The following is a 24,384-nucleotide window of genomic DNA, read 5'->3' as shown; positions in this document are numbered from 1 at the left end:
TAGACTAAAAATTAGGATTATGCATCTGTAGCTCGAAGAAACTGTCTAAAATATAATTCCTAGAAATAAACATGAGTCTTCCTGATTCAGGATGACTGGATGGTCTAGCAATGAAAGGCTAGAAAAAAGGAATTCAAAAAATGTACTGGCATTTTAGGAGTATTCCAGGAATCTCTCCTGCACTGGATGTGCAGTGTCTGTTAACAACTCTGCTCTGAAATGTGCTTTTTTCCAAGGATGGGACTCATGGCTCTGTATTATCAGAAGTTTAGTAGAACTGTGGGATGAAATTATTTCTGTCTGCTGCAGCAGGGAACTGAACATTCTTGCTTCTCAGCAATTTCAGTGTGTGCTTGTGACTCTGCTTGCACTGATTTAATGTAGGACAGTTTTATAGAAAAATAAACATTGAAGTTAGTTATACATGAATTAGTATTAGACTTGAAACATTGTTAATAAGACATCTGTAAATGCCTTTGGAAAGCCTATCTGCTATATATATGTATTTTTGGTAGTCCTTTTAAAACTAGAAACTCATCAGTAGTATTAAAATTACGACACAGTCACCAGAGGGAAGAAGTTAGAATCTGAGATTTTAGATAGAGATTCAAAATAACAGTCCATTTGTAGGTAGAACTGGTATTTTTGAGGAATGATGATCTGAGATTTTAGATAGAGATTCAAAATAATAGTCCATTTGTAGGTAGAACTGGTATTTTTGAGGAATGATGATGCATGTAGTATTTGTCATTTTTCTAGTGCTTACAGAATTTTTAAATTTCACAACAGCTTTTTTAGTTTGCCCTGCTATGTAGGTATAGTGGTGATAAGCAATGAAATTATTGTTTTGATCATGTTTTCCATGGGCTAGTGAAACGTTAATGCAGTACCTGTGTCTTATGGTAGCAGCAATATATCACATTTGCTTTTATCTCTTTCTTTGGTTTGCACATCATGTGTAACTCATGCAAGGTGGGTTGGAGCAAGTCTTTCCTGGTTTGCAGAGTTACATGGCCAAATTCTGAGGTGATGCCCACTGTGCCCTTCAGGTCAGTAGATGTGTTTGACCCAAAGGATAACTACATCAGTGTCCTTGGAGGGACAAGACTGGTTTCTCTCTTGTGGCAGTTCTGACAAAACAAAGTCTTCCTAACTGTGACTTACACCATTGTGGCTGGACAATGATGTCCTCGAAGAAAACTTGACAAAACATGAGTTGAAAGTCTCCTCAAGGTGAAATGCTGAAATTGTACAGTGCTTCATATCCACAGTCATTAAAACGTGTGACAGCCTCAATAGTGTTCCTGATCATTGCTGGTTTTCACAGTTGTCACATCTGCTCTGTTATCAGAATTGCCTTAACAAGAAGGCCAGCTAGAAAATAAATATGCAAAGAGGCTGAAAGAGAGATGGATTTCCTGTAATGAATCTCTTTCTAGTCTTTGCCTCTGGCTGAGAATAGTAATATGCCATTAACCCAAGAGATGTAAAACATGCTGTGCTGTGCTTGGAAGGGTGTCAGAAACTCCTCCTGTAAGGATGAGAAGATATTTTATTGCTATTCCAACTGTTGGTTAGCCTAATCATAGGAAGCATTTCAGAAAAAGGGAACTCCTTGTGAAGGCTGATGTTTGATTTTGGTAATTAGCAGATTGCAAAGGGGGCTGGTAACACAGATGTGTTGAGGCAGGAGGAGCAGCTGTTACACTTGAAGTGCTGTCTCACACATTACAACCTGCTGGACATTGAAGCCTATTTTTAGTAAAAGAATAAATAAGCTGGCTGTGCCCTACTTTTTGTCAAAGTGTGTCATGGGATCTTTGTATTTGATTAGAAAAGTCGGTAGAAATAACACAGGGGAACTCAGTGCCTCATCTAAAAACTGACATTTCTAACAATCCAGTTATGTTAATAAAATATTAATATTGGTTATGAGTTCAGGCCCACAAAGTAGACAGAGGAAATAGCTGGTGGGAGACTTGTCTGTGTGGGCTGTGAGGTTACATGTGGACAGAAGTCTTGCTCTAGTAAGCATTGGCCTTTTGAATGAAAGAATTTGTTTTGTATTGATGGAACTGATTTTACAAAGTCTGTGTTAGGAAACTGGAAAAATTAAAGACTATGTAGAGTTATTTGTGTATAAAGGGAGAATATAGCAGGAAAGTCAGCTGGCCACTTCAGGATGCTGTTGATTGTTGTAAAGGCCTTACTCTTCCTAATTCTGAGTAATTTTTTTAATCTTCACTTGCTGGTACAGATGGAGGCCCACATACCTCATGAAAAAGCTGTCTTGTAAAGTGTGACCATACCCAGAGACCAGAACAGATGCAGAAAAAGATACATTGGCTAGGTATGGAATTAGTGACAATAAGTATTTTCAGTCAGTTTGTCGACGATTAGTGCTATTAAAAATTTGCTGCTTTATTTCAATGGAATTTGCATAAAGTGATCAAAATGCCACCATTTAAAAGTGGCTGCCTAGGAGCTCCTGGGGGTTTTTGTGGGGTTTTTGTGCTTTGGAAGCAGTAGGACCAAGTGCCTTCTGGCTGTGGGGTTCAGCTCCCAGCCCTTCCTGGCACAGCTGCAGCCTCAGGGCAGAGGGACTCTGCAGTTCCCCAGCCAGGAGCCAGCTTTGGGGAGCTCTGGGAGCCCTGTGGGGATCACCAGCACAGCCAGTGCTCCAGGAGAGCCTTGCTGGGGTCAGACCTGCTGCTGCTCACCAGCTCACACAGCTTATCTGAGCAGGGAAAAGCAGAGGGAGCTGAGCCCAGCAGTTCACAGCAGGGCAGTGTCTGCCCTGGTGGGTGCATTAGCTGACTGCTGGTGATTCTGGTGTGGCACAGCAGCCTGGGACCTCAGGGAGGCTGAGGAAGAGGCCCTGTATTTAAAGTGGCTCCGTGTCGTTTAAGCTAGGCTTAAAATTTTAAAATGAGAGGTCTCAGATATGGAATTCAGCAGGGGGAACAGAACATCGAAGGGCCAGGATGATGCCTGGGCTGCTGCAGCTGGATTTGAGGGGCTGCTGCAGCTGGCAGAGGGGTTTGCCTCTCTGCTTCCTGTACACTCTAGGTTCTCAGACAACTCTGCTACTGAATTTTACTCATGTTCAATAACTTGGTTTAGCAAAGCACTGTTAAAAAGCTGCTTGTTCTGGCTGCAGGCTGGTGTTCCATTAGCCAAAACCAGCATCCTTTTTGTCTGACACGTGGTTAGCAGTCTGGTACTGCTTGGGCTGGCTGCTGCTGCTGCTGCTGCTTCTTCTCCTGCTGCTGCTGCTGCTGCTGCTGCCGCCCCCTGCACTGGTACAGCTGAGACACCAAGGGCAGCTTTCACAGACACCCAGGCTAGAGTTGCATAGGCACAGGGACCACAGCACTGCCTGAGCACCTCTGGGGTGCTGTGTCCTGCTCACAGCCCTGAGCTGCTGTGTCCTGCTCACAGCATCGAGGTGGCATGTCACACCATGTCCCTCCCCGTGCCATTAGCACTTCTCCATGCACCCCCAGAGGTCCTGGTGGCAGTGGCCAGCTTGGGTTTCACAGGCTGGGCTGTCTAACAGCTGCAGAGATGGGGGAGGTCCAGGAGACCAACTTTCACTTATCAGCTGAGCTGGTACAGGACCATGCTACCCAAATACCATATCCTCTCTGTCATATTGTTTATGTGTGCTGCAGCACTTTAACCTAGGGCATGAAATCATGTATTGGGAATCTCTTAGCGTTTTCCCTACAGGAGATTAAATATAGGCATTGACAGTTAAACCTGATTCTTGGGATTTATTGTACTAAACACAGGGTATGAAATAGTCACTGCCAGTATTATTCACTTGTTAATTAACACTTCTTAAATTTCAGTGACTAATGACTCTCCCTTCCAAATGGTACCAACCTGCTACTTTAGGGAATAGGGGACATATTTTTTCTAGTCTAGATGAAGAAGGGCCTTCAAAGGGGAGATTAAAGTTTTGTTAACAGACAAGCTATTTTTTGAATGTTACAAAGCAAACTGGCTTTCCTCTAGTGACTGCTGAGGAGAGTGACATGTTATTTGTCATACACAAGATGTTCTAAGGCCTTTTATTTGGACAGCAGTAGGCAGCAGGCTGGCAAAGGGATGACCATGCAGTGCAGTGGCCATTATTCTCTCTTACTATTGCTCACAGTTTTGAATATAACTTTTTTTTTAAGAAAAGAATTACTGATGAGAATTTCTCGTGTCATTCTGTATTCACTAGAAAACATTCCTGTGCTTTAACTTCCCAAAGCTCATTTGGTTTGTAGATGTTGCCATTGTATCACAATGTCAGACAGTAGCAAGTTGCTGTAAGTGTTTAAATTTTCTAATGAATTCTTTCTAAGCATCTCCTGCCCAGTATTTTGCTGTGTTCTGGATCGTTGTCCTTTAGATTTATTCCTTTTTTTTTTTTTTTTTAGAATGGCTTTTTCTGCTTTAGGCCAAACATCCTTAACATGGCATTTCCACTTGCCTTTTTTAAGTCTGGGTCTGCTGCCACAGTTCTGTGATGTTTGCAAATACAGAGACAACTTAGTTCCTTTCTTCTGATCACTGCAGTGACACAGGATTCAAAGAGTGTAAACCCAAAAAACTGAAAATGACACATTTTCAAGCAACCGAGAATGTGCCCTAGGTGTACAGCTGTTTCACATGCAAAGACATGACTCAGATCCAGCCTTTTCAGACAAAGCCCTTTCATTATACTGAGAACACATGTAACAATAGCCTGGGGGGCAGAATAATAGAACATTTGTTGTTTTGTGAAGGGGGGTGGGAAGGCAATCTAAAGATAAGGAAATTGAAAATTAAAATTATATTTGAAGTCTGGTGGATTTTTTTTTTGCATGCCACATAGGATATAAAAATGTTTCTTTGAGATGTTTCAAGGCAAGTTCCTTATCCGAGTCACACGCTGTCTGTAACAACTCAGTGTGTGACAAGGGCATGAATATCATGCAAGCTGATCAACTAGAATCTGAAATATCTTAATAACTACTGGCTGAGATCTCTTTATTCCCCCTGCTAAATACTGATATTGTATTTAGAGGCATAAAACAGAAAATGGAAAGGAAATTTGAAATCAGGGATTACAACCCTGGAGAAAAACTCGGTGTGGTCAGGTATCACTGAAGTCAATTCACAGGAATTGTCTACACAAGACAGTTTTAAAGTGCCTGGGGCTTTATGTGTGATAGACACTTCAAGGCATCATTAGTCAATTGAAAAAAATGGCAGTAAACAGTAAAGAGATTTTTAAGGCTCTGCATTGTAGCCCTCTGCTCAGTCCATAAGTCATTCACATCATGGCTTGTGCTCTGCACTGGATCCTGTAGAACAACCACCTAATGTTGCAAGATCCAGAGCAAATAGCTCTTTTTAAAGAAACCTTATCAAGCCTTTCCAGTCACAAAGCCATTTGTCATCAGTGAGGCCAACTACTGAGCCAAGGTTTCAGTGCCTAAGCCAAGACTATCTGGAATATTTAATGTCAAAACCACAAGTATCAGAATGATTTGAAAAACAGCAGATCTGGGACTTTTTACACTACTGGATTTCATTAATACCTTATTTCTTCAGAAATATATTTCAATTGCAGTGTAAGCTTTAAACAGAAGAAACAAGTGGCTCAACATGATGAACTAAACTTTGTTATGTAGAACATGATCCATTTGTATGAGTGGCACATTTGCCTGATAAACCAGTTTCATTTGAACTCTGCTTTTTTTTTTTTTCCAGGAAGAAGGGAAGTCAAGGGAAGTTACTACACTCTGTGGTGTGAAGTAGCAGCATGATGTTCAGGAGCAATGCCTGTGGTACTGAGCAGATTAAGGAACTGGTTAAAAGCAGGAAGGGGAGCTGTTAATTGACACAGGACAGACAGGCTGTGAAGGCAACTGACACACGGTAGGCAAGATTTCTCATTAACTTCTGCCCTTCCACTGAGATTTGCCTAGAGGTAGCATTGCATGATCACCATTCATGCAAAAATCCCATTTGCTGAAGTAATAGGGGAGATCATTGTCCTTCCCAGAGATTTCCAGTTAATAGATGTTGTGGTTGGTTGGGTGGTTTGTAAAAAACAACAAAACATTTCCTAGATGTGTTTTAATCCAAATTTAATGGATTTTTAGTGCCTTGAGAATCGGCAAGTGAAGTTGAGGAAGTAAATCCATCCATCCATTTTCAAAACTGGAATAACTGGAAAAATGAACAGACTAAAATAGACAAGGTTAATGATACAGGATGATTATTAGCATAGGGATGTTAAAATATGCATAATAGGAGCATACTCTTTGTGGACAAGGATGTGCTACGCCTCGCCCTGTGTTCATTGAAGACGGCAGGAATGTTGCTGCTGATTTCAGTGGGTGGGGACGGGCCCGCTGTATGCAAAAGTTGTTTCATTACCGGTTACATTCTACCTTGCCTTCCTTTGGTTGCTTCTTTCAAGCCTTAGAAAACCCCCTTTTCTAGGTACTAGTTCCCATGCAATTCTTCCTGACCACTCAGCACCAAAACTCTTGAAATGAGGACGGAGCGGGGAATTCATTGCCGAGGCAACAGGCTGCTATAATGAGCTCTTGCCTGCTGATTTCCAGAAGGCGCTTCGGGAAAGGCGCTCTAGGATGAGCCTCTCCAGCGTGCCCAGGGCGGCTGCCCCTGCTCGCAGTCCGACTTGGGGGCGCGGTAGCGGCTTCCGGGGCGCTGCGAGTGCGAGGTGGGTGCGCTGCGCTGCGGGGAGCGCCGGCCCGGGGCAAGCGGAGCTGCGCGTCCGTCCGCGGGCCGGGGGAGCGCTCCCGGAGCGCCAGGGGCGGCTCGCCGGGGGCTCCGCGGCCCGGCGGGGGAAAGGCGACCCCCAGCCCGGCCGCCGCAAGCCCGCAGCGCCGGCCGGAGGCGCGGCCAGCTCCGGCCCTCCGGGGAAGGGAGCGGCCGCAGGGGCGGGACGCGCCGCGCCATTGGCCGCCAGCCGCGCTTCCATAGCGAAAGCCCGGCCCGGGTTGGCGGTGGCGGCCGGAGGGCGAAGCCATCGCCTTGGTAACCCCGGCGGAGCGCAGCGCCGGGGCCGGTGGCGGCCGAGGGAGCGCTCCCGGCTGGCTCCAGCGCCGCCGCGCTGGCTGGGGCGGCGCGGACACGGCGGCGGCCGCTGCCCGGGCAGGTGGGTGTGCGGGGCAAGCAGCTGGATGTGCGGGGCTGGCCGTGCCCGGGCAGGTGGGTGTGCGGTGCAAGCAGCTGGCCGTGCCCGGGCAGGTGGGTGTGCGGGGCAAGCAGCTGGCCGTGCCCGGGCTCCGCTCCGAGCACGACGGGACGGGGCGGAGCGGCGGCACGGCTCGGTGTCGGTGTGGCTGCGGCGGGGCTCCCTGGGCTGCCAGCCCGCTGCTGGCCGTGCCTCCCCGGCCCGGGCGCCGAGCTGCGCAGCAAGAGGGCTCCGCTCCGCTCCGCTTGCGACACCGCGGTTGCTCAACTGCGCGGGCGGCTCCGCGCCCGCCCCGCGCGGGGGAAGGTTCCGGCGGGACGCGGCCGTTTGGCGGCGGAAAGGGGCCCGGGGCGGCCGGCAGGGCTGGGCCGGGCTCGGTGCGGCGGGCGGGCGCCTTTGTGCCCGACCGCGCCGGGAACGGCCCCGCAACAAGTGCCCGGCGCGGCCCCGCTCCTGCCCGGGTCAGCCCTCCCGCTGCCCGGGGCTCGGAGAGCCTGCTCGGTCCCCGGACTCCTGCTCCCCCCTCGGGAGAGCCTGCTCGGTCCCCGGGCTCCTGCTCCCCCCGAGCGTTGGCCGGACAAGCTTTGCGCTCTGCCTGGAGTTTTTTTCTATTTTTTTCTTTTTTTTTTTCCCCAAGCTGAGAACTTTCGGTGATTGCTCTGTGAATTTTAAGTGGCGTTTCTATTAGTCGATACTCCCGGTTGTTTTCAGCTGGGTTTCTGAGCGTTGTTTTCCTTGGGAACCGCAGGAATTTGTATGGCAAAGCAGTATTTGGGAAATGTGTTTGCAGTCAGCCGCTCGCGCTGTGCAGGGCGGCGCACGGAGCGGTGGCTTTGGCTCTGCTGTCATCGTGTGCTCTCCTAACAGACAGCCACGCTGCCACAGACGGGGAGCGGCTTCTCTGCAAGGGGGGAATAAATCTTCATTAGTCCCAAAGAGTTCCTGAAAGAAAAACGTAAACCTCTCATGCCAGACTCGCTGGTTTGTCTGGCTGCAACACATGTGTGCTTAGACTCATGCTGGACACTTTCCAAACTCCGGAAAACTGAGTTTTTCTTCTTGGGATGTACAGAGTTTTTGTTTGTTTTGGTTTGGTTTAGGTGTGTGGTTTTTTCCCCGAACTTTATGCATTTACAGTCTTTTCTTTTCACTGCATACACTGAAGTTTTGTTCATTTGGAATTGACAAAGTGTGGCCATAGCTGTAAATATTAGGTACTAACTTAGTCCGTGCTGCCATTGTTCTGTTGATATTAAGCTTCATTCAGGCTTAGGAAGCTCCTGAAGCTGGAAACCTCAGCAATATATAATTTATGTTCTCAGGATCATAGTTCAGGGTTTGAAGTGAGATGAATGTATGAAGGATGTTGGAGAAATTTGACTGGCCTGTGTTTTGCAATATTAGCCAGAGACTCCCACAGCTTTATGCCTTCAAAGATTAATTAAAAGGTGGAATAAAACTCTAGTACATGCTTGCTTTTAGGAAAATTGCATATAAAGGAATATTGAACATCCATATGCTTGGCAGAGGGTTGTGAATTCTCAGGAATGCGTTAAGGTGGCTGGGAATCAATCACCAGGTCACCTGGAAACTTTGATCTGGAAGCTTCCCTTCAGACTGATGGTGGCTTCCAGGCTCTGGGAGTTTCATGGCGGCAAGCAGTGCTTCCCAGGAGAGCTGGGGTTCAGGAAAGAATTACTGAACAAAAATTCTTTGGTAATTGGTTTACTGGCCTTTTAAAAAAGAATATCAGGGATCTTGGTCACATCAGGAATGTTTTGATGTGTATTGCCCTGGAAACATGCTTTAGTGGGGTTTTTAACGTTGATTAAATATTTTGGGGGTGTTTGATTATTTGGCTTTTGTGTGTTTTTTCCTTTAAATAAAAGAGTCCTCTTCTATACGTGGTCTTAAAATAGTTTTGTTGTTTGCCTATTTAAGTGTCCATTTTTCTTGAGTAAAAATCACTTCCATTCAACCAGGTTTCACTTCCTTGGAATATCTGATGTCATGAATTCACTGGTTCTCCAATTGTCTATGGACTTTTGGCAGAACTTCAAATTCTAGTGTAGGAAAGCCTTCTTAAAAAAAAAAAATAATTCTTTGACCTTGTCATGTAGTGAAGAGAGAACATGTCCCATTCCACTACTCTTTTCCCTTTAAAGTTTGTATATGTCTGTTATATGCTCTATTTTGCAAATAATTTAAACCCAAAGTCCAGTAAAACCCCCAGCTGTTAGGATGCTGTATACAGGAGGAGGGTGCAGAGGAAGGAATGTTGTTATTTAGAAGTTGTGTGCAAATGCAGGCTGATGCTTTGGCTGTTTACTTAGAAAGCTGCTGTTGTGTTTCAGTGACCAGGGCACACAGTTGAAGTGCTTTTTCACAGATCTAAAGATACACATGGAAGTGTTGCCCTTGGTTCTTTAAAGGGTTGTCATCAGTTAACTTACCTGAAAATAAATGCAGGGCTTGTTGGGCTGCAGAATGTGATGCTGTGTTTATCCAAAGGATGCTTTGGGTTTGCTGGACTTTCTGACTTGCCACTCTTGGGAGCATTTCCCCACTGGCAGTTTCGGTGGAATCAGTCCAGGACAGAACAATCTGAAATAAGCATAATTCACACAGTTGCATAGAAAAGCTTGCTTGTTTGTTTTGGTGGGGGTTTTTTGTTTGGTTTTTTTGTGAGTTTGGTTTTTTGTTTGTTTGTTTGTTATTTTTTAGTGAATGTGTGTTTTCCTCAAACCAATACTCTTGGGCTAACACACACGATGTTACACATCTCAAATCGTTTGCCTCAAGGTATGAGGACTTTGAATGGTGGAGGCCAGAAATTCATATTAATTCATTCAAATACTAATGCCTGAGTACATGAAACACTTTGTTTTGTGGCAGTGCTGTTAGTCCTTCTCATCACTCGTGTGAAAGTTTCCATGTGTTTTGTTTTGATAATTAAATCAGATTTGGGGGCAAAGATCATCTTGTGTTAGAAATTTAACTTTTTTTTTTTGTAAGTTATGTTAGTAAGCAAGCAGTTTTGCTTTGGGTTGGTAAAGTCTGTATTTACAATCCAGAATGAACAGCAGGTAACCTTTGAAATAATCACAATTCAAGGAACCTTCAAGGTGAAGGGAACTTGGATCTGGATAATGCCTGAAGTATCAGGTATTTTAATTGGCAACATCGACCAAACTGTGTTAGTCTATCAAATTTACACGGGTAAATCTTTTTATCCCAGCCTTTGGTGGAAGGAAATTCAGGAATGTGGTTTCATTTACATACATTAGGAGCCGCAGAGGAGGCCCTCATGTGCAAATGCCCGTGGATATGTAGGTACCAACATAATTGAATTTACATACCGCTTCAGAAGATTAAAGAAACAAAGAGTGACACCGAGGTGTCAAAACCAGCTTCCTTTGAGAAGTGGGATTGGGCAGTTCTGCTTCACCGCTGCTCATTTGTGTGTGCCCATGGTTACTGGTTTGATTCTGGTTTCTTTTCTGCAGCCGAGGTTCACCCCAGCCTGCTCCAGGGCTGCACACGGCGGAGGATCCGGGCTGTCCTCTCCTACCTTGGCCAATTCCCTGCTTTGGCTTTTGGCCAAGCCCTCTTCAGTTCATTGCAAAGGGAGAAGGGCAGTTGTATCCATTTCTTACTTTCGGTGTCCTGACTTGAAATTGTGAATGAGCTGAACTCGGGAGTAACTTCGTGTCTTTGGAGCTGCATCTAGGTGTACAGAAGTATGTTTAGTATTTACTTTTAAAAGAGCATAAGAATTAGGAATACTATAACTTCCTTCTGACACAAAATATGTAAATTTGCTACTCACAGCTTACTGTTGTTTTTTTCAAGCTTGTTAAACATGTGCATTTTTCATAAGTAGTATTGCATACAATTTCAATATGCATTGCGATTTTTGCAATGAAGTTGAATTGCAAAGGGGGCTTTTCTGTTTCTAGTCTATCTTGCTTTTGTTTGCAAAAGTAGTTACTCTGATTTCGTAGAACAGCTTTGTGAATTCATCAAATATCTTTAAGGAACTCCATCAGAGGTATTGCTGTCTAGTTTTATGCTTGTGTAGCTCGGCTTTATATGCTGTTTTAAAGCTGAACTGTTTTGCCTCCCATATTAGGTTGATAAATAATAATTTAGTACTTCACTACTGGCTGTATAAATACAATTTCTGTCCTGTTTTCCAGAAACTGTGATGATTTGGAGTAAAGGCTGTGTTGGGGGTTTAATTTTTGTGTTGGTATGTGATGTTATGTTTTGTCTTTGCATGAATTTACTTGTAAGGGGAGGAACACTGACAGCACTGTTACTCCTAATTCCTTTTTATGACACACAAGTAATCAGTGCCTTCTCATTGCTGTCTCTTTGGCTTCACTTCTAGGGGCTACTGAAGGCTTAGGTTGATTTTAAATTTCTTTTCACAGTGCTTTTCTGAGGCTTTTCCCCACCATATTTGTTGTATGCAAAGCAGAATGCAGAGGCATTAATTTGGAACTAAGGGGCAGTTTTAAGTGATGTGTACTCCATTAGAGCTTGCACTGCTTGCTCTCCCTTTAGGTCATTCCTGTCCTCTCCTTGCCCCCAGGCATCATTGATCCACTGGATTTTAAAAAATAAACCTCAGTGAGAGAATTGAGAGGTGAATTGGAGGATGTAAGTTTGGAGTTGGCCTCAGCTGGCAGAATGTGGGCAGGAGCTCGTGTGGCTGGCAGAGGTAGATAAAGAGTTCTGTGGAAGTCATGTGGGGCTCTGTGGGGAGAGTTATCTGTTAATAAGAATTTGTAAAAATACCCCTGTGCCTTTAGTTTTATGGTGCAGTGTTGCTGTGAGGTGTTTGCTAACTCTTGGTGTTTCTGGAAGTCCTTTGCGTGCAGGAAGGTATCAGGGCAATGAAATAATTAAAAAATAAGCATAAGAATAGCCAGTTGTTTATGGAAGTTGCCATGTGGACAATCACTGGTCTGTACCATTACCCTGACCCAGGCTCAGAGTCCTGCTGTCAGGTGGTTTTGTGACAGATTTAGTGTGGAAGACCTGTGCTAGTGTGCAGCTACAGAGTATCAGAAGCAGTTTAAAAATCAGGGCAGTTAGGTGGTTTGGAGAGCATTGTACAAAATCTCTAGAAAACAGAATAGCTGGTAGTATTTTTTAGTGCTTGAGGTTCTTATGGGAGCTAACTCTGGAGCAATTCCTTTTTTTATCTTTGGTAACTACAGTTTTTGAGAGATGCATTTTGATGTTGTTGCATCATTTTATTTTCTAAGATGCAAAGGTAACTGTTATTTTCACTTAACAATTGGATGTTTATGAGTATAGCAGGTTCACTACAGAAGAATATGAAGCCTACATGATTTAAGAAACTGATTACATTTGTGTCACTACAAGTAAAAGCCAAAAGTAAAAGGCCTTTTGAGTCCTGCAGAAGGATGGTTTTCAGTCAGTGGTGTCATTGCTGTTTCTCCAGAAGGCTGCAGGTTGGTCTGTAGTTTGCATGTACAAACCATTGATACAGGCACAGCTGCAGGGGGAGAACCAGGTCACCAAAGGCCAGTGTTGCCAGCAGAAACTCAAAAAGCTAAGTACAAAGTTGGCCTGGTAGAAAGAAGCACATAAAATGTTATTTCAAAATTGCACTGGGCACTGAATGCCCTTCCTGCTTGGCTTCATCTCTCAAATTCCTTTTCTGGTTTTGAAGGGTACTTTGGTCCTTTTGCCTGTACTTGTTTCCACTTCATCTACCTTTCAGTATACCCAGCTTTTTTACTTTTTTGTCTTTGTACAGTATGGCACTAAGTTTATTACTCTGGGGTCCTTCTCCCCAGATCCTCCATTTTTTCCCTCCTAGCCCCAAAGAATTTAAGTGTGTTAACCATACGTGACAATGTTACTTACTCTCTGCTGGTGTTGGGATATTTTTTGCATTTGGGGTTTTTTGTGGTTTGGTTTTGTTGTTTTTTTTTCCAGTTCCCTTTTTGACTTAAATAGGTGTTGCTGAGGAAGACAAGGCCTTTGAGATTTTCACACCACCACACACATTGTGTACTGGAGTTTGAAAATCCCATGGGGGTCTTGGGCTATTTGTATTTCTGACCTTTAGTGCTGAGCATCTTACTTTGTTTCTGATACAGGGAAAGAATTTCTGAATTTACTGTTTGGTTGTCTGCATGCCCTGCTAAGGATGCAGTTCAGGACATAAGATGTTTAAGGAAGATTGTCCAAGTCCTAACCAGGGCTCCTCTAAACAAGGAAGGTGCTTGGTGTACAGACAGCAGTGCCAGGGACAGTGCAGGTGTGTCTGCTGTCCCTATGGGCAGTGGCAGCCTCAGGATGGGAGCAGACACAGCAGAGTGTTGGTCCTGCTACTAATTCATGGAGATGGACAAGACTGAATCCCCAGAAACAAGTCCAAACCTAGTAGGAAATAAAGTTTGCAGTGTAGTATCCTAAAATGATTTGGGTGGAAAGGTTAAAGATTGCAGTTCACTGCCATGGCAGGGACACCTTGCACTATCCCAGGTTGCTCCAAGCCCCTTCCAGCCTGGCCTGGGACACTTCCAGGGGTGGGGCAGCCACAGCTTGCTTTACAACTTCAATGTAGTGTAAAACACCCTGAAAGGAGTTTACAGCCAGGGGAGGGTCAGCCTTTACCCAAGCGCCAAGTGAAAGCATGAGAGGAAACTGCCTCAGCTGCACCAGGGGAGGTTTAGGTTGGATATTAGGAAACATTTCTCCACCAGAAGCATTATCTAGCATTGAAACTGCCAGAGAAGTGGTGCACTCACCTTCCCTGGATGTGTATAAAAGATGTGCAGATGTGGCACTCAGGGTATGGTTTAGTGCTGGGCTTGGCAGCACTGGGTTAATGGTTAAACTTGCTGTTAAGGGTCTTTTCTTCCAAGCTAAATGATTCTATGATTTTATTCTGTACTATGCCAGGTTTAAGTGAAATTGAGGAATTGTGGATTGAGCCACAACAGCAGGAGGTGAGGAGCACTCGTGTGCTTCTGCTGAAGTTTATTTACTTGTGCTAATGACTGAGGTGTGTCTGTGTCTGCAGAAGAGCTGCCTTATTTCTCCTTTCATGGGAGGAATCTGATGAATGCTGACCGGAAAGTGAGCAGCAGTTTCTGAACCCTCAGAGTGAAGAAAAAACCCATTAGTCTGGCAGATTGTCAGCAGCAAATGGTACATTAATTGTTGGCACAAAACTTGCTAGCAAAAAAAAGAGACTTTCCTTTCTATTGTTAAAAATAAAAATGAGGAGGGACTGATTATCTGTGCTCAGTAGCTAATATTGTTCTGCTTTTTAGTATCCATGTAAGACAGATACAATGCTTTTGACAAGTCCTTTTATATTTTATTAAAAATTAAAAAACACTTTATAATATACTGATAATCTGCATCTGATTACATGTCTATCTTTAAATAATTTTATTATGTTATAAGCTTTTACAAGCTGTGTGCAAACAATTGCAAAATTTCCCATGTGTTTAGAGATGGAGATATCACTCTCCAGATGTGTAGAATACTGAGAGTCTTCATGCTAGGCCAGTTTTACTTCCCCAGCACTTCAGAGGGTCTTTTTTACGTCTCCTACTAGTGGTAGTAATGTAGGGAGATAATATTTTTTAAATAGAAATGTTTATTTACACTTGAATTAGGTAACCTCTAGCTACGCTGAAAATTTTAGTAAGCTCAGAAGAATGACCTAACTCTATTTTTGTCTGAGTAATAGTAACAGCAGTGACATTTTGTTTACTGAATTGTTGCTTTAACTATTAGGATGTGGTTATTAATTGTTGTGGTGTTGTTGTGAGGGTCTCTAGGACGAGGTAAGAGATGAGAATTGACTCTTAAGTTCTTAGAAGGTTGATTTATTATATTATGATATTATATTAAAACAAAATGATATACTAAAATTACACTAAAGAAAGAGAAAGGAGATATCAGAAGGTTAGAAAAGAATGATAATAAAAAACTTGTGACAGACCAGAGTCCCAACACAGCTGGACTGGGATCGGTCATTAATTAAAAACAATTCACATGGAACTAATTAAAGATGCACCTGTTGGTAAGCAACTTCTAAACCACATTCCAAGCAATCAGATAATTATTGTTTACATTTCTGAGGTTTCTTAGGAGAAAAATCCTGGCAAAGGGATTTTTCATAAAATATGACAGTGACATTAGGATACCATTTTTTTTATACCCAGTGTCATTCTGCACAAATTAGAGTCCAGCTGACATGAATGCATGACAATTGTTTATTTACATTCTGCAGTCTGTTTTGATAACTGGGAGCTTCTGTTTCCTCTGGGTGCTGTAAATAAATCTGGTGCATGAAGAGTTGCAGTGAGAGGGAAGAGCAGAAAAGTTCTGCATGAAAAGGAAAAGCTGTCTGTTTAGTAGAGTTCTTCAATAAAAGCAGGTTTGGCAAGAATGTGAGGATGTAACTTAACAAGTTGGAAAGAATGTTAAGACCATAATAAAGTTTTTCTGTCACAATTTCCTGTCAATGGAGATCTGCAGCAGCTGAATGCAGATATTGGGTGCTGTCCTGATTTCTGTCACTGCAAATATGCTGGGTTACAACTCACTTTCTAGTAAACCTGCTGGGCACCACAAAATGACAAAAGTCTTTATCTATTTCTACATTTTGAATAAAGAACTTCTCTCTCTGTATTATTTCTCATACTCCATTTAGTTTAACTGAAAAGCTTCAGCATTAATTTACTTGGATGGGAAATACTGTGAGTAAAGCACTGGCTGGGGATTTGTAATAATTAGATTCTATTTCCAAGTGTGTCACGGGCTCTGTGTGAGTTCAGAGACATTGGCTTAGCCTGGTGTGTTTTTATCTGTGCATCGAGGGCGAGGCAGTTTTCTTTCTTTGCATGGAAAACTTGAATTAATATCCTTGAATAAAATACAATGGATGTGATGCTGAGGGACAGGGCTTGGGGATGGGCCTGGCAGTGCTGGGACAAGTTGGATTCCATCACTTTAGAGGCCTTTTCCAACCCTAATGAGTCCAAGTTTCTCTGCTGCTTTTAGGATAAATGCAAACACTTAATTGAAAAATACTTTGTAGCAGCTCTGGTAGTTGAAATCGATGACAAATAAGTTTTATGTGCTTTATAATAGGATGGGGAAAAGGTAAATATATTTTTAAGTGGCCCCATTAAAAAAAGATCTGTTTAAGTGAACACATATAGTTGTTCCAGCTGATGCACAGGCTCCCTTTGGTGACTGTCAGTGAAAATGGTTTTGTCAAAAGAAAATCTCCTTTATCGTGTTTCAAAAAATAAAGGAGAAATTATTCTTAAAAAGTAGGTAGAGGCAGATTGTAGTGCAGCAGCTGAAGTATTTTTAAAGCATCATATCATAAGATTAAAAAGTTAGAGTCTTCAGTGTATTCTTGTCATGGGAATAGAAATTTGAATGATTAACCCCTTTCTATTTATAGCTGTTTTCTGAGTTATTTTGGTTCCAGTTAACTTCGAGGTAAATTTCATGAGAAGGCAGAGCAATTCTTGCCTTAGTCTATCTCTGCAGCTCATCATTTTAGTGTCCTCAAGTTACTTTCTTTTTAATGTGAATTTCAGAAACCACGGCTGAATTTTCAGATTTATTTGTAGTTTGGTAACTTGTCAGCTTTTATTATGTACAAGTACAGGATTTATAGAGGCCTTCAGCATTTGGTGGCTCCTTTTGTCTTCCCATCACTACTTCCCAGTTTCTTAAATCCTGGTATATCACTGCTTAGGGGTGAATTCCTGGAGTTATTGCCTCAGGAGAATGAGAGGTGCAGGCTCTGTGTGCTGTACTAAAAAGATTGAAAGAACCAGACAATATATACCAATTTCTGTGAAAGTTTTCCACTCTCTTGATGCCCTAAGTTGCTTCTTCATTGCTGATTTAACTGGCACTTGTTGGCCAGGAAGGTAGCACGCTACTCTTCAGGTGGTTTTGAGCTCTATTTGTGCAGTGATAAAGGGTTTCTACCTATGTAATGACAATTTTCCTGAAAAAGAGGCAGTGGCTAGACCCCTTATACAAGAAGAGCTCTTCAAAATGGCAGTATTCCTGAAACCTTAGGCTCAAGCACCTACATTTTGGTGATTAACAGACCCAGTGAAGCTGAAGAAAGATTTGTTGGGGTGTGGTGGCAAATGAAATGGTTTGTTGTTAAACTTTCTGTCGTTCTGTGATGTACTCTTCTCTTGCAATGTACAGGTGAGAAGTAAAATAGGATTTTAGAGGGGCTTTGTTTTCTTTCTCACTTATCTTGGGAGAAAATTAGAAAGGAGTTTAGGGAAATATTTTCTGAGCTTTTCTGCTGTCAATATGGTGCCGAGCAATTTCTATCTTGATCAAGCCATCGTTGTTGGTGTGAAAAATGAAAAGCCTTTGCTTTCAGTTGCAAGAGTCACTTTTTTGGTGTCTGATTTTGTCATATTTTAGTAATTGCTTTCCTAAATACAGATGCTGTCTTCCTGCTCCTGCAGTTTGGAGGTGAAGCAGCAGGCTGGGGTGCAGAATGCAGTGAAAGTGTCACATGAAAATCTCCCGTGATCAGCTCTGGGAGGAGAAGGAGCTCATGTTCATGTATCAGGGAGAGGCTGGGTCTGAGATGCCTGTTGGCAGACAGTGGTGTAAATACTGATGTCCTGACTGAGTGCCAGCAGGATAAATAAAATAATAATGTATAAAATATACAATATAAAATAATATATAAAATATATCATATAAAATAAACACGGACTATAATGTATCTGCTGCCTCTGCTCCATCCTCCCACAGCCTGCACGAGGAGGTGCCCCAGCCCTGCTCAGCCTCTGCTCCTGCTCAGAACCTGGAAGGGAATTTCTCCTGGCACCACAAAATGCTTCTGCTTCTCTCAGAAATGAGCCTGTGGAACAGGTAGCGGGTGAATGGACTGAAACCTTTCTTTAATGAGGAAAGCCAGAAAATGTCTAAATTCCTGAGCTGAGCACTGCAGCTGAGGAAAATGGAAGGGTCTGGATTGGTTGGTTTGTTCTTACATCAAGTATTCTGTAATGTTAGGTGCTATGTCCAAAGGCAGTGTAAAAAATGTGAATACCATTCAAATCTGGCTTTTGGATCCAAATTCAGATTTAAACTGTTGGTTCAAGGGCAGAAGGATTGTCTTTTGTATTTGTTTTTCTTTTGTGGTGTGTTTTTTGTTTTGGTGGGTTTAGGATTTTGTTTGCCTGTTTATTTTTTTGTTTTGTTTTGTTTTTGTTTTTGAAACCAAGCACTCCCTTGCTTCTAGCCTGGGATTAGTTCAGATTTGGAGTTCTTAAATTATGTAGTATTATAAATTACCATGCTGAAATTATGCTTCATATTTTAAATATTTTTTCTATGAGGCCTCACTACCTGAAAGAGGAGGGAGTGGGGAGCAAGAGCAGATTAAAATGCACACTTTTATTATCTAAAAGAGCTGATAGAGTTCCTTTTGAGTATTGGATGTAGCTGGAGGTAAACTGCATTTATTAGATACTTGTATTTTTCCTTCTTCGGCACAGGAACTATTCTTAGTGATTAATTCTAGTTTCAGGTAGTATTTACTGTATGCATGTTGTTAGTGATGGAATGTTGTTATTATTTATTATGTGGTAATATTTGGAATCAAAGAGCAAGTTGGACTGCAGCAGCATGTCTGTAAAATAAATTAGGTATTTCTGTGTTGGTTCATAGTCCCTTGCAATCCACACTTGGGAGTTTGTTTTAATCATAAAGAACAAAGCCTTTCAAGTGATGCTGGAGTGGGGTGGGCAGGACCTTCATAAAATGGCTCAGAATAATTAATAACTGACAAATTGTTCAGTCTTGCTTTTGAATTCTGTGTTCTCATTTCTATAAATTCAAATATGAGCACAACAAAAAGCAGAATTTGGGAACTAAACAGAAGTAAATTTGTGTAGTTTCACCATATTAGGCATTTCACAGAATGTAATTGGGAAGTGAAACGTGGGGACGTGCAAATAGTGAAGAAAATAAACTACACAGATCACAAGAAGCACAAATCACAAGTGGTGCTACTAATTACATTTCAAGTAACTCAGTAATTGTGGTGGGATCTTCACAGAAACAGGATGAGGACTCACTGCTGTATTTCTGTCTTTAAAGTGCAGGTAAATATTTATTCACGTAGTAACTTTTGGGTGGAACCAGTTGGTGTTTTTCTGTGTTTTTATGTCTGTGACACACTGGTGAGTAGAAAATGCATCAGCAATAAGGGCCATGTTCAGGTGTTCCTGAATTCAGAGGAAGTGTTTGTCAGTCCTTAGGCACCTTGCCCTTTCAGAGTTCAAGGCAGAGAGAAATCATGAAAAACAACACCATAAACTTTAGAGTGGCTGAAAATACCTCATTAAACAAATATAAGGTTTCTTTATTGAAAGTAATGGTGCAGGGGTAATTTTGTTCGAGAGCAAGTCCCTGTGTTCTGCCCAGTAATTAACTCTAGATTCAGGAGCAGCTTAAAAAACAAAAGTATGGGATGTGATTGTGTTGTGATAGAGGACCAAAGAAACAGGAACAGGAATTGCTGTGCTGCTGTCAGTTTATGCCCCTGCCCTTGCCCCTGAGACTTCTATCCTTAAATACTGCTTCAGATGCAATGAAAATCCATGCAGAATCAAATATTTTATTATTGCCTGCAGCCTGTTGTAGGATGCCAGGGCTGCTGAGGGTGTGCAGGGATGGCAGCCAGGCTGGTTGGGGGTTCATTGACTCCTGCAAACACCTCTGTAGGTGTCACAAGGGCTTGTGCAGGATGCTGGCTTTGTCTGCACCTGCCTAAACTGCTGCTCAGCGGTTAGGCTGGCTCAGCTCAAGCCTTTGGGCCTCACATTTCACGTGTAGGTGAGGATTTCTTGCACATGCACGTGTAGGTGAGGATTTCTGGGAAGAGGAGCACTGCTCTGTGACCACAGCTTCCAGTTCTTCACTGCTCCCAGCCACATGGAGTGAGCCAGAGGTAGAGAAGCTGCAGGGCTGGCGTGGAGGTGGAAGTGATCTGTGGGCCCTGGGAGGAGTTCCATCTTCACATGGATGAGCCTGTTCAGGGTGAGCCATCCAGGGCTTTGTCCCAGCTCTGGGCTGCTGAGCCAGCTGGGTCATCACTTGTGCCCCGTGCTGCAGCGGAACTGGAAACCAGCTGGAAAGTGTTGCTCACTTGATTCTGTGTTTGTGGAGCAGTATAAAGCAGATCTAAGCACTTGTTTGTGAGTCATCTGAAATAACAAACGCACTGCTGTTTTCACAAAACCGTCGCAGCAGCCTTGAACTTTGTGCTTTTTGAACCGTAGAGTAGCAGACAGAGCACATCCTCCAGGCCAGAGCCTCTCCTGGGAGCTTTTCTTCCTCTGCACTTGGCATTAGCAGTGATCAGCACTGTCAGCCAGCCCTGAGTGCTGGGGGCATCCCAGGGTCTCCCTCAGCAGAGACCTTGCCCATCTCCATCTCAGCACTCTGCCCTCAGGTCAGGGAATGTCTGGCTGTGTGGCAGAGTGTGAGAGGAAAATTTGCTGTCTAGGAGCCTCTTTTTGTTAAGCTTCTCTAACAGCGATGTGCTCCCCTTCTGCTTTGCCCAGAGGCATTTCTTTTGAAGGTGACAGAGCAGGAAAAAACCAAGTGAAACGTTCTGGGAAAATAAAAATGAATTATTTTTGTTTAGGTTTCTGTTTGTTGATCCTAAATAGTGCAGGTGATTCCTTCCCATCTGGAACTATCTGTTCTTGCTGCTTTAATGGAAAGTCCTTCATTTTCCAGTGCCAGTAAGTGCCAACAGTCTTTTGCTCTTAAGTTTGACTTTATTGTAAGGAAAAAAGATTATTTTCCTCACAACTCCCATGGGATTGAGTTCTAAAATAGAATTAGGAGGAGGGTTACTGGATTACTGAACCTTGAGCACCATCAGGCAGGATACATCACTGGGAGGGAGGGACACACCCTCCCAGCTAAATTCAAATGTCTGTAGCTGACACCCTGTTAAAGAATCACTGTGTTCACAAGAAAGATTATGTTCAAAATAAAGGTGAGAACTTGCAAGATCGTTTTGATGTCGTCTTGCAGATCTAAACTGGAAGGGAACTCAGCAGCACGTGTAACCAAGTAAAAACATGATTCATTGTGAAGTGTATTAGTCTGTGCTTGTGTGAGTATAAATGAGTTTTAGCCGAGCCTGTTGGGCACTGAAGGGGATTTCAGAGGTGAGCCAGGGCTCAGTGAGGCAGAGCTCTGGGAAGAGTGAACAAGGCTCCCTCAGACTGTGAGTCACTGGGGTGGGAGACAGGGCTCCTGCCCTCAGTCACCCACTGCATCAATGTAATTATGGGATCGACTTCTTGATGAAGCCATAATTGAATCTAGCTTCAAATCATGTTTTTATCCGTTTAACTTAAAGAATAATACTGGAGAATGCTAAGTGGTCTCTGCTTTCCCAGCTTCAGGAATAAGAAAGGACATAAACTGACTTACAATCTGACATAGATGCCTCTTTTGAACTCATTTGGTGCTCTGCAATTTCTGTCTCTGCCTTTTTTTTCTTTTTCTGTGGCTGTTCTTGTGCAGTGGGAACTTGTTGCTCTATGCCTTGTTCAGTTTTGGTTAAAAGATTTTGTACAAGATACGTGGGTTTCACATTTCAGAGAAGTCTGAGGCTTTTCAAAGGATATTACTGGTTTCTGACCAAGCACCAACACCTGGGAAAGTAGAACACAAAGAAGAATGCTGTCCTGTGTGTAACAGTGTGCTGTCCATTGTCAGTTTTGTCTCTTGGTGTTCCTGCAGAAATAGGTGCCACCTTTTAGAGGTCAGAGCTGGTCTGTGCTGCTGAAGGGACTCTGGGCATTGCTGGGGCAGTGCTTGTGTTGAGCTTTGCTCTCTGGGTCAGCTGGCACACACCACTACAGAACAGACATGAAATGTTCCTTTCCGAGCTAGGACTGAACCTGCATTTCCAGCCTGTGCAGCATGCAGAAGCTGGAAGTTGCTGTCATTTAGGCAGATGTGCACTGCTGTGAGCTTCTCTTCTGCTCACTGTTTTAGTTCCTGCACTTGAGTTGTGATGGCTTAGTTACTGGCAGTGAATGCTCTTGAAGAATTTTGTGTCTGTTATTGTTGGAACTTCAGACTGAGTTGCTTTATATGTTTCAGTGTTTTTTAGAGTTGAAGATACTTGGTATATTTACTGATCCTTCATACTTTTTTGTCTCTGACTTGGTGAAATGGTGAGTTTCTTCATTGCTACAGCAGCTAATTCACTTTGATATTCACTTGTCTGGTCTTCAGCACTACTGAGAGCATGAAATGCTCAAGGCAGCTTGGAGGTGACCAGAGCTGTGAACCAAAAGCTCTAAAATGCCCCGGCTGTGTATCACTCTCCTAAGCTTCTGCTAGTCTCTCCTGATGTCTGCCTCAGTGCTTTCTTCCAGAGTGAGAGATTTAATCACAGAGAAGATACCCAAGAAACTGCTGTGTTATGTCATTCAACCCACTCAGAGTTCCTTATGCTGAAATAAACCTGGAGCATCCTCTCTGACAAATGGATTTTTTGTGTACTCTGGAAGAATTAACAGAGCAGCAGCCTGTCTGATGGGCCTAGAAATTGTTATAGAGCAGAAGACAATGAGGCCACAATTAGCCCAGTAATTTCTATGTGACACATTGCTTATGAATTATTTTTTTCTCTCTTCTCTTTTTCCTTTTTTCTGTCTTTGTGAGTGGCCTATTCTCTTGGCTTGTAATTGTTTGTCTTGAACATTATGCCACACAGGAGTTTTAGGCAAAAGTTTCTTGTAGCTCTTCCCCCTTTCTTTCCTTGTGATATAATTTTTTTTGGTAATACATTCCTAAATGTATTTTGGTAATACATTTGGGCATAGGGAGTGTAGGTGAAGAGCTCTAAAAAGTTTTACTGTATTGTCACAGGCATTTTGACTGCCACCACACAGCGTTATGATTGCTGAATTGCCTCATAAGATTGTTAATGTTTTAGAAAAAACAAGTTATGATTTACATAAAATCAGTATCTATGTAATGAGAGTGTGATTAAAGGATTCACGAAAATTATTATTTTGCCAAATGCAATTTCTCATGCAGAAGTTGCAAGCTGGAATGGAAAAGAATTTCTGTTGGGTCCCTGGTGGGTGCTGTCAGAAGTCATATGGGTGTGGGCCCATGGTGGTTTGGTGGTGTGTTTCTGGCTGAGGTCACACCCAGCAGACCCAGAGGAGAGGCTGTCTGTAGTGTCCAGTTCTGGTTTTCCCATGTTCTGCAGAGAGGTGCAGTGGGGAAAAGAGATGTCCTCAGAGAGTGCAGTTTGTGAGGCAGTTCCTGCAAGTCCCTCTGTCCTTATGCAGTTCCCCAAGATGGTGCTGGCAGGTTTGTGACGTGGTTGGAGTCCTCAGCAGCTGCTCACAGTCAGTAAAAGGCCAGCAGGGTTTGTATCCTGTCTGCTGGGTGTTAACCAGCCTTTGAAACTCATGGTGTGAAGGTGGGAAGTGTCCTGGCTGCCCATGTGTGATGTGCAGCCCTTGGGCACCACCTCTCTTAACCCCTGCTCTGCTGCTCTGCAGAACGGGAGGGCTTGGTTGGTGAGAAAAGCAAGGCTGCACACTCTCATCCTCTAGTGAAGGGTTTGTTTCTCATGCTTGGGTGTAGCAATGGGTGCTTTGTTTGTGTACTTTAGAACTGGTTTAAGGTCTCAAGGGCTGGCTGATCCCCCACAGATGGTTGTAGAGGACCAGCCTGTTGTCAGTGTGATGTCTGAGCTGCAGAGATCCAGAGTGCTGTGAGCAAAGAGGGGAAACAGGACAGGGAGCTGTGACAGGAGCTATTCACAATGCAGTGGGTTGTTTAAGCTGTGCTATTTATAGACCCTGGGTAATTTTTGGGCACCCACCATCTGATTGGTCATCATGTGTGTAGTTAGCCATTGACCTCTAGAAGTTTGGAATATCCAGCTTTTAGTCAGTGTCCTGCTCCTGCCATGGGGTATGGTTCAGTCACACACTGTGCCCCTTGTGTGAGGGGCCACAGGTCATGCAGGATTTCTTCCTTGGGTGGAAGTTCTGTGGTCATGCCTGTGGGCTATAGCAGGATGCATTTCACAGCCCCTCCTTAGATCC

The 24,384-nt window shown here is 43.3% G+C and overlaps 1 protein-coding gene across 3 annotated transcripts in view; it reads left to right on the top strand.

Moving 5' to 3' along the window:
- The window catches only part of PIK3CB (phosphatidylinositol-4,5-bisphosphate 3-kinase catalytic subunit beta), a 95,777-nt gene that overhangs the window by 19,660 nt on the left and 51,733 nt on the right, over positions 1 to 24,384 (top strand). The window contains exon 4 of one of the 3 annotated variants that reach the window (XM_030954742.1): positions 5,752 to 5,919. The gene's annotated coding sequence lies outside the window, so the exon portion shown is untranslated. Of the gene's footprint in view, positions 1 to 5,751; positions 5,920 to 7,083; positions 7,225 to 24,384 lie in introns of those variants that run through there. The other 2 variants (XM_030954741.1, XM_030954743.1) reach the window with 2 other exon arrangements.

The sequence above is a fragment of the Camarhynchus parvulus genome, chromosome 9, assembly GCF_901933205.1.
Source record: "Camarhynchus parvulus chromosome 9, STF_HiC, whole genome shotgun sequence".
NCBI lineage: Eukaryota > Metazoa > Chordata > Aves > Passeriformes > Thraupidae > Camarhynchus > Camarhynchus parvulus.
Note: the sequence above shows the minus strand (reverse complement) of the source record. Positions and strands in the feature narration are given on the sequence as shown.